The sequence below is a fragment of the Oncorhynchus gorbuscha genome, linkage group LG12, assembly GCF_021184085.1.
Source record: "Oncorhynchus gorbuscha isolate QuinsamMale2020 ecotype Even-year linkage group LG12, OgorEven_v1.0, whole genome shotgun sequence".
NCBI classification, from domain to species: Eukaryota; Metazoa; Chordata; class Actinopteri; order Salmoniformes; family Salmonidae; genus Oncorhynchus; species Oncorhynchus gorbuscha.
The window spans coordinates 26,878,409-26,895,568 of NC_060184.1; the positions used below are offsets into that span (position 1 = coordinate 26,878,409).

Here is a 17,160-nt window from a genome sequence, read left to right on the forward strand (position 1 = left end):
CAGCGTAGATGGACCGACATAGTAGTACAGGATCTTGATGGAGAGACCTGAGTAGTAGCGCTCACCAGTAGCCCTCCGCTTACTGATGAGCTCTGGCCTTTACTGGACATGAATTGACAAAATGTCCAGCAAGTCCGCAATAGAGGCACAGGCGGTTGGTGATCCTCCGTTCCCTCTCCTTAGTCGAGATGCGAATACCTCCCAGCTGCATGGGCTCAGTCTCTGAGCCAGAGGAGGGAGATGGTTGCGATGCGGAGCGGGGAAACACCGTTAACGCAAGCTCTCTTCCACGAGCTTGGTGACGAAGATCTACCCGTCGTTCTATGCGGATGGCGAGAGCAATCAAAGAGTCCACACTGGAAGGAACCTCCCGGGAGAGAATCTCATCTTTAACCTCTGCGTGGAGTCCCTCCAGAAAACGAGCGAGTAGCGCCGGCTCGTTCCAGTCACTAGAGGCAGCAAGAGTGCGAAACTCTATAGAGTAATCCGTTATGGATCGATCACCTTGACATAGGGAAGCCAGGGCCCTAGAAGCCTCCCTACCAAAAACTGAACGATCAAAAACCCGAATCATCTCCTCTTTAAAGTTCTGGTAATTGTTAGAACAATCAGCCCTTGCCTCCCAGATAGCTGTGCCCCACTCTCGAGCCCGGCCAGTAAGGAGTGATATGACGTAAGCAACCCGAGCTCTCTCTCTAGAGTATGTGTTGGGTTGGAGAGAGAACACAATATCACACTGGGTGAGAAAGGAGCGGCACTCCGTGGGCTGCCCGGAGTAACAAGGTGGGTTATTAACCCTAGGTTCCGGAGGCTCGGCAGTCCAGGAAGTAACAGGTGGCACGAGACGAAGACTCTGGAACTGTCCAGAGAGGTCGGAAACCTGAGCGGCCAGGTTCTCCACGGCATGACGAGCAGCAGACAATTCCTGCTCGTGTCTGCCGAGCATGGCTCCTTGGATCTCGACGGCAGTGTTACGAGCGTCTGTAGTCGCTGGGTCCATTCTTTGGTCGGATCCTTCTGTTATGCAGGTGAATGAGGACCCAAAAGCGACTTGGCGAAAACAGAGTCTTTATTCCAGTAAAGGAAATAGGCAATACTCCTAGACAAATCGGAGCAGAAAACAAAGCATAAAAAACTAATTCCACTCGTAGTGACGAGGACAGACTGGAGACTCGACCATAAACTGTAGGTTGCCTCGGGAAGGCACCGACCGTAGCAGACTCAGACACCTGCTCACACGCAGCATCTGAGGGAAACAAGACACGACAGGGCAAGACAAAGACACAGCACGGTGAACAATATACAAGGATCCGACAGGACAGAAACGGAAGACAAGGGGAGAAATAGGGACTCTAATCAGAGGGCAAGATACGGAACAGGTGTGAAAAGAATAGAAGATTGATTAGGGGAATAGGATCAGCTGGGAGCAGGAACGGAACGATAGAGAGAAGAGAGAGAGGGAGGGAGAGAAAAAGGGAACGAACCTAAAAAGACCAGCAGGGGGAAAACGAACAGAAGGGAAAGCAAAATGACAAGACAATATAAGACAAAACATGACATAAAGTCTGTTTTGGAATGGGTGGCCAGTAACAAACTGGTCCTGAACATCTCTAAAACTAAGAGCATTTTATTTGGTACAAATCATGCCTTTAGTTCTAGACCTCAGCTGAATCTGGTAATGAATGGTGTGGCTGTTGAATAAGTTGAGGAGACTAAATTATTTGGCGTTACCTTAGATTGTAAAATGGTCAAAACATATAGATTCAATAGTTGTAAAAATGGGGAGAGGTTTGGTCGTAATAAAGAGATGCTCTGCTTTTTTGACACCACACTCCAAAAAGGAAGTTCTGCAGGCTCTAGTTTTGTTTAATCTTGATTATTGTCCAGTCGTGTGGTCCAGTGCTGCAAGGAAAGACCTCATTAAGCTGCAACTGGCCCAGAACAGAGCGGCACGTCTTGCTCTTCATTGTAACCAGAGGGCTGATATAAATACTATGTATGCCCGTTTCTCTTGGCTAAGAGTTGATGAGAGACTGACTGCGTCACTTCTTTTTATAAGAAACATTAATGTGTTTAAAATCCCAAATTGTTTGCATAGTCAACTTACACACAGCTCTGACACACACACTTACCTCACAAGACATGCCACCAGGGGTCTTTTCACAGTCCCCAAATCCAGAACAAATTTAAGAAGGTGTACAGTATTATATAGAGCCATTATTGCATAGAACTCCGTTCCATCTCAAATTGCTCAAATGAACAGATAAAGCAACACCTCACGGCACAACGCCTCGCCCCTATTTGACCTAGATAGTTTGTGTGTATGCATTGATATGTAGGCTACGTGTGCCTTAAAAAAAATGTAGTTCTGTCCTTGAGCTGTTCTTGTTCTGTATTATGACATGTTTCATGTTTTGTGTGGACCCTAGGAAGACCCCTGCTTTTGCAACAGCTAATGGGGATCTGCCTGGGCGGAAGGTAGCCTAGTGTTCACAGCGTTGGGCCAGTAACTGAAAGGTTCCTGGTTTCGAATCCCGGAGCTGACAAGGTAAAAATGTGTATTTCTGCCCCTGAACAAGGCCGTTACCTCACTGTTCCCCGGTAGGCCATCATTGTAAATAAGAATTTGTTCTTAACTAACTTGCCTAGTTAAATAAAGATTAAATGTAAAAAAAATACAAATAATAATAATAATTGTTATTCAGAGTATTCACACAGCATTGTGTTACAAAGTGAGTCTCTCTCTCCATTTCTCCTGAGGGCCTGGACTCCTCAGCCAACCACTGGGTGACGTCAATGCTGCTACATTCTGACGCGCAGAGAGGGAGAGGAGGGGAGAGCGAGAGAAGGGGAATGCAGAAAATAAAACGAGTGAAAAGGAAATAGAGAACGAATGAGAGGTGCTGAGAGGAAGAGAATGACAGGGGATAGTAGGAGAGGAGATCTGACACCACACTGCACAAGCCCAGTCCTCAGAACAAGATAAAGGACCTAACTACCATATCAGTATCTGTCAACTATAAGATACAGAGTTTCAAACATCTCCCCACCTAAAAGACCACTGGGATCGCAACACTCTCCTAGCCATCATCTATCATACTGAGGGACTCAAATAACGACAGCATTACCGTTCTCTATCACGACACACACACTAGCCCGTCATGAATGCTGCCTATCTGGACCTAGCATTATCCATGCTATTTCAGGCTCTGCTAATAAATGTGCTCTCTCTCTCTCTGTGTGTGTGTGTGTGTGTGTGTGTGTGTGTGTGTGTGTGTGTGTGTGTGTGTGTGTGTGTGTGTGTGTGTGTGTGTGTGTGTGTGTGTGTGTGTGTGTGTGTGTGTGTGTGTGTGTGTGTGTGTGTGTGTGTGGACTGTACTGTATGTGGTGAGCTCACCATCTCTGGTGAATGTCTGTACCCCAGCCAGCCAGCCAGCTCCTATCAAAAGTGATGGCTCATACCATGCAGAGTGCGTGTGTGTGCGGTGGGTAATGGGGGTAGAAGGACAGATAGACATGATGGTCTCTCTCCTTTGGGTTAAGCGTGGCCTAAGCCCAGGACCACTAACAGACTGCAGCTATTATTACTGCATTCTTTCAAGCCAGGCCAAACACTCCAAATAATTTACTCCCTGTATCACCATTTCTTAAATATACAACATTCCTTAGCAACAGTCTCAAAATAAACAGGTGTGCCAGAGTACAGTACATGGAGCTGCAGTGTTTCACAAGGCCGCCAGGCCAGACGGATTACCAGGACATGTACTCAGAGCATGCGTGGACGAAATGGCAAGTGTCTTCACTGACATTTCAACCTCTCCCTGTTCAAGACTGTAATACCTACATGTTTCAAGCAGACCACCATGGTCCCTGTGCCCATGAAAGCAAAGGTAATCTGCCTAAATGACTACGTTGGTAGCCATGAAGTGCTTTGTCATGGCTCACATCAGCACCATCATCCCGGTAACCCTAGACCAACTCCAATTCGCATACCGCCCCAACAGATCCACAGAGGATGCAATCTCAATCGTACTACACACTGCCCTTTCCCACCTGGACAAAAGGAACACCTATGTGAGAATGCTGTTCACTGACTACAGGTCAGCGTTAAACACCATAGTGCCCACAATGCTCATGACTAAGCTAAGGACCCTGGGACTAAACACCTCCCTCTGCAACTGGATCCTGGACTTCTTGACGTGCCGCTCCCAGCTGGTAAGGGTAGGTAACAACACGTCTGCCACGCTGATCCTCAACACTGGGGCCCCTGAGGGGTGCTTGCTTAGTCCCCTCCTGTACTCTCTGTTCACACATGAATGCGTAGCCAAGCACGACTCCAACACCATCATTAAGTTTGCTGATGACACAACGGTGGTAGGCATGATTACTGACAACGATGAGACAGCCTATAGGGAGGAGGCCAGAGACCTGGCAGTGTGGTGCCAAGACAACAACCTCTCCCTCAATGTGAGCAAGACAAAGGAGGTGATCGTGGTCTACAGGAAAAGGAGGGCCGAACATGCCCCCATTCACATCAACGGGGCTGTCGTGGAGCTGGTCGAGAGTTTTGCGTTCCTTGGTGTCCACGTCACCAACAAACTATCACGATCCAAACTCACCAAGACAGTCGTGAAGAGGGCACGTCAATGCCTTTTCCCCCTTTAGGAGACTGAAAAGATTTGGCAAGGGTCCTCAGATCCTCAAAACGTTATACAGTAAGGCGCTACAGAGGGTATACAACACATTCCTTAATAGTCTCAAAATAAACAGGTGTGCCACAGTGCCAAAAATGGTCAGAGACTCCAGCCACCCTAGTCATAGACTGTTCTCTCTGCTACCGCACGGCAAGCGGTACCAGAGCACCAAGTCTAGGTCCAAAAGGCTCCTTAACAGCTTCTACCCACAAGCCATAAGACTGCTGAACAATTAATCAAATGGCCACCCAGCCTATTTACATTGACCCTCCCTTTGTTTTTACACTGCTGCTACTCGCTGTTTATTATCTATGCATAGTCACTGTACCTCTACCTACAGGTACAAATGACCTCGACCTGTAACCCAGGACATTGACTCGGTACTGGTACCCCCCCCTGCCTCGTTATTGTTATTTTATTGTGTTACTTTTTATTACATTTTTTACTTTAGTTTATTTAGTCAATATTTTTTAAACTCTATTTCTTGAACTGCATTGTTGGTTAAGGGCTAAGGGCTTACAAGCATTTCACAGTAAAGTCTACACCTGTTGTATTCGGCCCATGGGGAAATTAAATTTGATTTGATGGCGTGTTTGATACTGGGAGGAATGTGTGCTGCATCCCATGCACTGGTGTCCTCTGATCTAGTGTGGAAACATTGAAACGTTTCCTCGCTAGCACTGACTTTGCTGATAGCTGCTTTATGGAGGAAAAATAATACTTACTATGACTGTGATGTGGTTGTCTCACCTAGCCGTCTTTATGGTGAATGCACTTAAGTCGCTTTGGATTAAGAGCGTCTGCTAAATCACTGACATGTCAAATGAAATGCTAAAGACATCTATTCTACTGTATGCTGTATAGTCCAATACACCCAGCCATGTCTTCACTGTACTGCCACAGTACTACAGTTCCTTCTGCTCTCCAGACCCTGGTATGGAAACAGTACAGCACTACCTGCTGCCACACATGCTTGGCAACCCTCTCACCCATCTAACTGCCCACAGATGCGCCTCAAATATTTCATTAAGTGTTTTTATTTCTCAGGCTTAATGAGAAAGCGAGTGCGAGGCTGGAAGGCTGGGAACAACAAAATAATTCTCTCCTTAACGAGGCCTTGTGTTGTAGGGAGGCAGCCTGGTGGGGCCGCAGCACTATACTACACTCAGGTAGCCCCTCTCTCTGAAGGCTGGGTTGCATATGGAAACACTGTAGTGGAAAAACACACACACACACCTTGTGTAACTGGCTATTATTGCCATGCTGGAAGAAAGCAATCTGACTGGATAAAGGTTTTGTGCCAAAATGCCAAGTGCTGATGTTATGGTCTGTCTCTTGTTGCTAGTTTTAATGGGGATGAGTTGAGACAGTTTAATGCAGCTAGGAAACAACAGAAACAATATCATTTTCACAGTTTAAAGAGTTCAATAAACAACTAATGACTAGAAGAATGTTCAAATTAAAATCCCTATTCTCTATTTGTTTGTTAAATGAGCATGAAATATCAGACTGACTGAGTCAACTTTCTCAGGAGTGCTAACCCCAAGGCTTCTCCACTGATACTCTGAAGAATAAAAGCCTGCAATGCTCACACACACGCATACTATGGAGTATGCACGCACGCACGCACGCACGCACGCACGCACGCACACACACACACACACACACACACACACACAAATTATGTATGCCAGATAACTATAGTAAACACCTGTGATGTTTACAGTTTAAACATAAACAGAGTTTTTAAAATAAAATGTTTCTATGCATACTGCACTCTACATTATTGCATTGCAAGTCTAAACAGTGTTTTAAAAGTTTACATTCATATCCTGCACTCTATTCCATGACCTAGAATGCATATGCCCAGGCCAAATCATTTAAGAGCTACTTCAGTTCACCACCAATGCATCTTTATTTTTAGCCCAATCACATTTATATTTTCTGCACTAGAAGTGTTCTAAACATATCAGATAACCATTCCCAAGTGGCTACAATACCAGTTGTATATCTACAGGTGTTGTCACTAGAGGTCGACAAATTATGATTTTTCAACGCCGATACCGATACCAATTATTGGAGGACCAAAAAAAGCAGATACCGATTAATCGGCCGATTTATTTTATTTTATTTGTAATAATGACAATTACAACAATACTGAATGAACACTTATTTTAACTTAATATAATACATCAATAAAATCAATTTAGCCTCAAATAAATAATGAAACATGTTTAAATAATGCAAAAACAAAGTGTTGGAGAAGAAAGTAAAAGTGCAATATGTGCCATGTAAGAAAGCTAACGATTAAGTTCCTTGCTCAGAACATGAACATGAACATTCTCTGAAAGCTGGTGGTTCCTTTTAACATGAGTCTTCAATATTCCCAGGTAAGAAGTTTTACGTTGTAGTTATTATAGGAATTATAGGACTATTTCTCTCTATACGTATATTTCATTAACCTTTGACTATTGGAAGAAATGCAGATGTTTATGGTTAGGTACACGTTGAGCTACGATACGCACCGCATCGATTATATGCAACGCAGGACACGCTAGATAAACTAGTAATATCATCAACCATGTGTAGTTAACTAGTGATTATGATTGATTGATTGTTTTTTATAAGATAAGTTTAATGCTAGCTAGCAACTTACCTTGGCTTACTGCATTTGCGTAACAGGCAGTCTCCTCGTGGAGTGCAATGTAATCAGGTGGTTAGAGCGTTGGACGAGTTAACTGTAAGGTTGCAAGATTGAATCCTCCGAGCTGACAAGGTAAAAATCTGTCGTTCTGTGCCTGAACGAGGCAGTTATTAAACCACCGTTCCTAGGCCGTCATTGAAAATAGGAATGTGTTCTGAACTGAATTGCCTAGTTAAGTAAAGGTATAATTATTATTATTATTATTTTTTAAATTGGCCAAATCGGTGTCCAAAAATACCGATTTACGATTGTTATGAAAACTTGAAATCAGCCCTAATTAATCGGCCATTCTGATTAATCGGTCAACCTCTAGTTGTCACTACTATTCCCTGACCTCTTGTCAGTCTCTGACCCCTAAGCTCAGAATCTCTAACTACAGTCGCTGCTCCACTTCTGACTCCAAGTTAGTATATAAACTAATGTCCAGTGATGCAGGGGGTAAAGACCAGCTTGATGCCGCTCTCCTCTGTTCCCATGATTATGCAATATCCTTTAAATCCAACCTTTTCTAGCATGAGAGATACTGTAAAAATATTCAACATAACGTAAGCCCAAAAAATAACAAAATGTATAACAAAATGTTTTTCAGGAGCATGTCTTTCAAAGATAATTCGTAAAAATTCCAATAAATTCCAGATGTTCATTGTAAAGGGTTTAAACACTGTTTCCCATGCTTGTTCAATGAACCATAAATAATTAATGAACACGCACCTGTGGGACGGTCGTTAAGACACAAACAGCTTACAGACAGACGGTAGACAATTATGGTCACAGTTATGAAAACTTAGGAAACTAAAGAGGCCTTTCTACTGACTCTGAAAAACACCAAAAGAAAGATGCCCAGGGTCCCTGCTCATCTGCGTGAACATGCCCTAGGCATGCTGCAAGAAGGCATGAGGACTGCAGATGTGGCCAGCGCAATAAATTGCAATGTCCATACTGTGAGACGTCTAAGACAGCGCTACAGGGAAACAGGACGGAGCTGGTCGTCCTCGCAGTGGCAGACCACGTGCAACAACACCTGCACAGCATCGGTACATTCGAATATCACACCTGCGTGACAGGTACAGGATGGCAACAACAACTGCCCGAGTTACACCAGGAACGCACAATCCCACCATCAGTGCTCAGACTGTCCGCAATAGGCTGAGAGAGGCTGGACTGGGGGCTTGTAGGCCTGTTGTAAAGCAGGTCCTCACCAGACATCACCGGCAACAATGTCGCCTTTGGGCACAAACCCACCATCATTGGACCAGACAGGACTGGCAAAAAGTGCTCTTCACTGACGAGTCGCGATTATGTCTCACCAGGGGTGATGGTCGAATTCGAGTTTATCATCGAAGGAATGAGTGTTACACCGAGGCCTGTACTCTGGAGCGGGATCGGGCGGTGTGCCACAGCATCATCGGACTGTTGGGATTGCTGTCATTGCAGCCAATTTCAACGTTTGCTGAAAATAAATGCAGTTGACAGTTTCTTTTTTTGCTGAGTTTACGTGTCACATATCTTAGCTAGCAGTCATCATCAGGAATCAAGTCTACAATCTATGGCAAATCCTTTTTAATCGCTGTCATATGAAGAGAAATAATTAAGAGAAATTATAGATAAAACGTATCGGTGCTCATCAGCCATTGGACATAAACATTAAACAACAAGTTGGAAATCGCAAATTCAACAATGAGTGGTTTGGAAGGAATCAGTGACATTGGCTAACTGCAAGCATTGCAAAGCAATTACTAGCCTGCTATTCAGTGGAGTGGCTGTGTGGTCCCAAATCTGGGATTAAGGGGCTTTTCTAAGTTTAAAATGATAAACATTCAACATTGGCCATGCTGTCAATGAAGCATGATTCGTGCCACGCTCAAAACAACTGTTAACTCTGAACTGCGAAAACTTAACTTCAGTGAGTTCAAAACAACTGGTAAGTCAGGAATAAATGATCTCCGACTGGGAAAATACGTTATGAAGAGTCATTCAACTCAGAATCGTAAATCCGGCCTCTTTCTAGAGCTACGACCTGAAGATCAATGACGTCATCATTTACATTTACATTTAAGTCATTTAGCAGACGCTCTTATCCAGAGCGACTTACAAATTGGTGCATTCACCTTATGACATCCAGTGGAACAGTCACTTTACAATAGTGCATCATGATTCAACCTTGTTTTTTTCCGAGTTCCCAGTTGTTTTGAAAGCACCATAAATCCAGAGAATGTCAGACTTTGATGACAAAAGGCCACGAAGGACCGCCACGCCTCCTTCCTGTTCAAGTGAGCACAGCACAACAAGGTGAGTCCAAAAATGTATTCTATGCTGCTGAATAAATGATGTAATATGCCAAGGAGATATGCATACTGTAGCTAAGAAAGTAATACTGAGTGTATGTTGTGTAGTAAGATTTTAGTAGCCCATGTGCCTCACCCTAATAATTTGGTCTATTTATCCATCTTAATTTCGCCTACTGTTATGACTTGGTGGTGCACATGTAGCATATAGCCTGGTTTAGAGAAATGTAATCATTGAATATTGTAAGAGCTTTCATTGTCTGCTTATATGCCCCCTTTATTTATCCTACATTTCTGACTTGGTGTACAGGGAGAACACTGTAAGAACTCCCTACGTTCTAAATTCTGTCGCTGTACATTTCGAAAGTGCTAAACAAATGGTTGTATTGACTACGTCCGTCCTAGCTCGCTCATTAATGTCTGAATCGAAATGACGGATTGCCTCTTATTCGCTTGTCGTCCCCTTGTGCCATAGTTGGTACATCTCAATTGTCATAAGAAACCACATTTGCTTAAGCAACTCAGCCATATCAGTTATGTTTTTTTTAAAGGCAGTAATTGAGGCTGAATTACTTGTTTTACTGCCAGACAAGGCTCCGCTGATAGCCAGGTGTAGCAGCGGTAAGGTGTTGGGACAGCTTTATGTAGGCCCTAACACCGTTTGTCACCGTTATAGTGCACCGTTTGTCACTGTTATAGTGCAATTAATGTATTGTTTAGTGTTGTGTAGTGGCTTTGCTGGCATGCCTCCCATTTATTTTTTATTTTTTTGCCCCACCAAGATAAACATGCTAAAATTGCCACTGCAAATAATATATTCAAATTATATACTTACTCATAATATACTAGGTAAGCCTACTGCAGCTACAATTTGAATGCGATCGACCTCTTGGAGACCCCTGCTTTAAATGAATCACTTATGCAACCCACTCTAGTCCCTAAACAGAGAAAGGGAAAGGAACTCAATAGGAATATGAAATGGTGTTCCAGTAAATATGAGAGGAAGTAATTATATTGCATGTTTTGATAGATACAGGAAGATCATTCTATTAAAATACAACTGAGTCAGAGTCATATGAGTAACCAATCTTAGTTGTAGGCCTACAGTATATTACGGTGAGTGGGCCTATGCAGTCATGCAGGCTATTCCCTAAGGTATAGTGGATAACCCCAATTTATCAGATCAGGGAGAGGAGGGATAGAGAGGGCGAGAGAGTGAGGATAGAGGGACCGAGAGAGGAAAGATAGTGAGAGAGGGGGGTGAGAGAAATAGAGAGTTCCCTAGGGGGTTGACAGCTGAGAGTTAGTAATGCCAAACACTGTTGCATAATTTAAATGTTCCTACATCTCATCCCACCACCTGGAGCTATTTTAACAGCCACTGCAGCTTAAAATAGAAGAAGAGAGAGATACTTAAAATAGAAGAGAGAGAGATACTTAAAATAGAAGAGAGAGAGAGATACTTAAAATAGAAGAGAGAGAGAGAGATACTTAAAATAGAAGAGAGAGAGAGATACTTAAAATAGAAGAGAGAGAGAGATACTTAAAATAGAAGATAGAGGGAGATACTTAAAATAGAAGAGAGAGAGAGATACTTAAAATAGAAGAAGAGAGAGATACTTAAAATAGAAGAGAGAGATACTTAAAATAGAGAGAGAGAGAGAGAGAGAGAGATACTTAAAATAGGAGAGAGAGATACTTAAAATAGGAGAGAGAGATACTTAAAATAGAAGAGAGAGATAATTAAAATAGAAGAGAGAGAGTGATACTTAAAATAGAAGAGAGAGAGAGAGATACTTAAAATAGAAGAGAGAGAGAGAGATCAAATCAAGAGTCGGCTTTCTATTCCGCAACAAAGCCTCCTTCACTCACGCTGCCAAGCTTACCCTAGTAAAACTACCTATCCTACCGATCCTCGACTTCGGCGATGTCATCTACAAAATGGCTTCCAACACTCTACTCAGCAAACTGGATGCAGTCTATCACAGTGCCATCCGTTTTGTCACTAAAGCACCTTATACCACCCACCACTGCGACTTGTATGCTCTAGTCGGCTGGCCCTCACTACATATTCGTCGCCAGACCCACTGGCCCCAGGTCATCTACAAGGCCATGCTAGGCAAAGTTCCGCCTTATCTCAGCTCACTGGTCACGATGGCAACACCCATCCGTAGCACGCGCTTCAGCAGGTGTATCTCACTGATCATCCCTAAAGCCAACACATCATTTGGCCGCCTTTCGTTCCAGTACTCTGCTGCCTGTGACTGGAACGAATTGCAAAAATCGCTGAAGTTGGAGACTTTTATCTCCCTCACCAACTTCAAACATACTTAATAATAATTCTCCCTCATTATTCAACCATGCTGGTCATTTATGAACATTTGAACATCTTGGCCACGTTCTGTTATAATCTCCACCCGGCACAGCCAGAAGAGGACTGGCCACCCCACATATGCTCTCTCTAATTCTCTCTTTCTTTCTCTCTCTTGGAGGACCTGAGCCCTAGGACCGTGCCCCAGGACTACCTGACATGATGGCTCCTTGCTGTCCCCAGTCCACCTGACTGTGCTGCTGCTCCAGTTTCAACTGTTCTGCCTTATTATTATTTGACCATGCTGGTCATTTATGAACATTTGAACATCTTGGTCATGTTCTGTTATAATCTCTACCCGGCACAGCCAGAAGAGGACTGGCCACCCCACATAGCCCGGTTCCTCTCTAGGTTTCTTCCTAGGTTTTGGCCTTTCTAGGGAGTTTTTCCTAGCCACCGTGCTTTTACACCTGCATTGTTTGCTGTTTGGGGTTTTAGGCTGGGTTTCTGTACAGCACTTTGAGATATCAGCTGATGTACGAAGGGCTATATAAATAAATTTGATTTGATTTGACCAGCTATCTGAGCAGCTAACCGATCGCTGCAGCTGTACATAGTCTATAGGAAAATAGCCCACCCATTTTCACCTACCTCATTCCCATACTGTTTTTATACTGTTTTTATTTATTTATTTTTCTGCTCTTTTGCACACCAATATCTCTACCTGTACATGACCATCTGATCATTTATCACTCCAGTGTTAATCTGCAAAATTGTATTATTCGCCTACCTCCTCATGCCTTTTGCACACATTGTATATAGACTGCCCATTTTTTTCTACTGTGTTATTGACTTGTTAATTGTTTATTCCATGTGTAACTCTGTGTTGTCTGTTCACACTGCTATGCTTTATCTTGGCCAGGTCGCAGTTGCAAATGAGAACTTGTTCTCAACTAGCCTACCTGGTTAAATAAAGGTGAGAAAAAAGAAAAAAAATACTTAAAATAGAAGAGAGAGAGAGATGCTTAAAATAGAAGAGAGAGAGAGATACTTAAAATAGAAGAGAGAGAGAGATACTTAAAATAGAAAAGAGGTTAGCAAGGAACTGCAGGTGCTTGCTCCCCCCCCCTCTCTTTATATCATTGTCTGGAACTAAGGGTGTTTACAGTGGGAGTTAACCGTGCGATTGGCAGCTCAAGTTACGTCTAGTTAAAATAAGCAAGATGGCCAGATTCTGTGAAACAGCTGTTCTGATGAGAAATTGAGGCTCTTTCCAGGAAGGGCTTGAGGTGGGCTTGACTCTGGCTGTATGGAATACTGTATAATCCTTGTACATTTAGATACTCTCTGAAATGGAGCATTCTCAGAGCGTAGTAGCCTAGCTTTCACAATACTAAGCTTAACTACTGGACACTATATAATCATCATATCAATATTGGCTTTTTGAGTAGGGTTAGGCCTACTACTGGACAAAAAAGCACTCTAGTATAAGGCATTTAGTGAGCTATATAAATAAAAGACCGACAAAAAGATGAATGACAATCCACATAGATGTAGTATAAACAAGAACAAGACATAACAGCTGACTGATTGACATTTGCATCCGCTGCTTGCTCTGACTAAACCTCTAACTCAAAGACGGCCATCATTACCACACCAGACACAATTGTGGTTGTCACTCTCTCCTGACTGACTGCCTGACACAGTGGCTGAGGTGAATCCTGGAGGAGTGGGGGCGGGGAGGGATTGATTGTGTTGTTTATCCGATAGTGCGATTGAAAGGGTGTGAGAAATGCATGTGAGAAACCTAAAAATGATTGTTTGTAGCCAGCACTTTCAGCCAGAGGATTTTGAAACGGAAGTCTGAAAAAAGTGATGGTATTCCATCGATTTCCCTCTTCTCTTCAAAGAGGAAGGCATCCGATCAGCCAACATCAGTGCAACAGAAAAGAAGCCAAGCTGAGGTAATGTTGTTAACGTTACTTATCTAACTAGCTAGCTAGCAAAATACATTTGTTTATGTTCTATTTAGAGTCCGATCGCATCAACATCTGCAGCGGCATCAACATCATCAACATCAACACCAGGAACTAGTAAGTCTACGTCACCTTCTAAAATCGTACAAAAATCGACTAAATCTTTCCATGACGAGTAAATAAAAATACTGGAGCTAGGCATATACATGGTCCGTGTCTTGTTGTCATAGCTGGTGTTTACAAGTAGGCTACAACTTCTACTGTCGTTTTCTCTGTGTAGTGAAGGCTTAGTTGATTGTTCATACAAGGCTTGAAGTCTACATTGGAGAAAATGAGGTATTAGTAAGGAGAGGATGGTGTGGGTGGCTGACTGGTGTCTGTTGGGGTGTGTGTGTGAAGGTTAGTATGCATGATCTATTGACATGAGTGTGGAGGGTGGATATTGTACCTTGTTTGAGTGTGTATTGATGGGGACAAAGTAGTAAAATGTTGTCTCATCGCTGACTACTGTGTGTCCTTCAGACTAATCCTGCTACTGAGGACGACCTTGACACCAACGTTAGTAGTACAGAGCCCGTAGACCCATTGGATGAAATCTTTCAGCCTAGAATAAGCCTAAGATCAACATCATCTGACGTTGAAACAAGCCAGGACAGCCAAAGGTATTTATGAAAGCACAAAACCCTCTTGAGAAAACAAAATCACCAATACACTAAACTGTCTACAAGACAAGTGCTCCTCAAACCTTTTACACCCTTGCAGTCAGTTCTTTGGCAGGGGTGAGAGGGGCTGTTAGTATACTTTTCGAACCTATTCACACTATTGTTGGCAGTGCTCGTCTACCCAACAGCACAACTGTAGGCACTCATATACAACAATATACAACTGGACTGTCTACAAGTCAAGCCCCCATCAAACGTTTCACATCTTTGCTAACAGTCCAACTCAATGCCCCATTATTGACTCTGAGTGTAACAGAACACATACTGTACCCGTCTACTGTATCCTTTTTTGGTTTACAGATGAACATGGTTTATTGTATGGTTATTGTATGGTCCTCATGGTCAGTATTGATGTTTTACACATCCTCTTCATGTCTTTCCAGGGGACTTGCGGTACATACAAATCTTCTGCGAGAGGTCGAAGCAGTGGCAAGTGAAGAACATCGCCAAAGCCTGCTAAACCAGCTGCCATTACCCTTCACAAGCAGAGGTTCACCAGCTGAAGAACATTCAACTAAAACCACATCCATATTCAGTTAGACTCGTGTTCTAGTATAATATAGATTGAAGGATGCCATGATTTCGACTGTCCGAGAAACACAGCCTGCCAGTCTGTCTCGTCCCGACTCCCGATCATTACTATGGGACAGCTGGAGATCGAATTTGAATATTGAAACAAGGTTGCAAATGTCGGAGAGACAAACAGCAAGATTTATACAAATCTCCGCTGTTGAAAACTAAATGTTAGTCTAAAGATATGTGAAATAATGTCTAGATGCATTTTATAGTGGAGATCAAGTTTATAAATTGCCTGGCTGGGCTGATGAGAAAGTGGATTGTGCAGTCAGATTATAGATTTAGCTGGTGGTAACTTGTGGAATAGACACCGGCTGGAATGCAGTCTTAACCAATCAGCATTCAGAATTAGAACTAATCGTTGTATAATATAGGTTATCAGAAACCAATAAAGTGCTGACTTTAACTTCTGGATCAATTCATTGTGATATTCATGAAATATATTTGGTTAATCTAGGTTCAATCTTACTGCTAAAACAAATGATGCAGGGAGTTGGTGTATAATTTAAACTTGAATTTGTTGGCAAGTAAACATTAGTTTACTAGATTAGTTTATCAATATAACAAATAAGTAAACATGACTTGTATTCAAGACAAAGTTTATTTGCTCTGGAGACCGAGGTGAGTTTACACAGCAGTATGCAGGGACAGTTATGTAAATGTAAGACATACAGTTTAAGTCAGAGGTTAATATACAACTTAGCCAAATACAGTTCAACTCAGATTTTCACCATGCCTTCCACAAGCTTCCCACAATACATTGGGTGCATTTTGGCCCATTCTTCCTGACAGAGCTGGTGTAACTGAGTCAGGTTTGTAGGCCTCCTTGCTTACATATACCTTTTCAGTTCTGACCACCCATTTTCTATCAGATTGAGGTCAGGGCTTTGTGATGGCCACTCCAATCCCTTGATGCTGTTGTCCTTAAGCCATTTTGACAGAACTTTGGAAGTATGCTTGGGGTCATTGTCCATTTGGAAGACCCATTTGTGACCAAGCTGTAACTTCCTGACTGATGTCTTGAGATGTTGCTTCAATATATCCACACAATTTTCCTCCCTCATGTTGCCATCCATTTTGTGAAGTGCACAAGTCCCTCCTGCAGCAAAGAACACCCACAACATGATGCTGCCACCCCCGTGCTTCACGGTTGGGATGGTGTTCTTCGGCTTGCAAGCCTCCCCTTTTTCCTCCAACATAATGATGGTCATTATGGCCAAACAGTTTTGTACCTGTTTCCTCCAGCATCTTCACAAGGTCCTTTGCTGTTGTTCTGGGATTGATCTGCACTTTTTGCACCAAAGTACATTCATCACTAGGAGACAGAACACGTCTCCTTCCTGAGCGGTATGACAGCTGCGTGGTCCCATGGTGTTCATACTTGCATACTATTGTTTGTACAGATGAACGTGGTACCTTCAGGCGTTTGGAAATTGCTCCCAAGGATAAACCAGACTTGTGGAGGTCTACAATGGTTGTTCTGAGGTTTTGGCTGTTTAAAGGCACAGTCAACTTAGTGTATGTAAACTTCTGACCCACTGGAATTGTGATACAGTGAATTATAAGTGAAATAATCTGTCTGTAAACTATTGTTGGAAAAAATTACTTGTGTCATGCACGAAGTAGATGTCCTAACAGACTTGCCAAAACTATAGTTCGTTAACAAGAAATTTGTGGTGGTTGAAAAATGAATTTTAATGACTCCAACCTAAGTGTATGTAAACTTCCAAACTTCAACTGTATATACAGTAGAAGATAAATATACTACTAATGCTTATAATACATACCACAGTTCTACAAAGGGAATACTTGCATAGGGTATGTTGGGGTGGTGCAGTGAGGTGTTCAGAGTCACTTTGATACAAGGGGGCGATTGCTGTTATAGGATCTTT

General features: G+C 42.8%; 1 protein-coding gene and 1 long non-coding RNA gene across 5 annotated transcripts in view; one reads left to right on the forward strand and one right to left on the reverse strand.

Annotated features, from left to right (window-relative positions):
- LOC123990795 (calcipressin-2-like) overlaps positions 1–17,160 on the reverse strand; it is a 141,175-nt gene that overhangs the window by 24,849 nt on the left and 99,166 nt on the right. The window lies entirely within an intron of this gene.
- Positions 13,773–15,548, forward strand: LOC123990796. Its single transcript, XR_006830716.1, has 3 exons — positions 13,773–13,958; positions 14,493–14,632; positions 15,076–15,548. It is a non-coding gene; the product is annotated as an uncharacterized LOC123990796 (long non-coding RNA).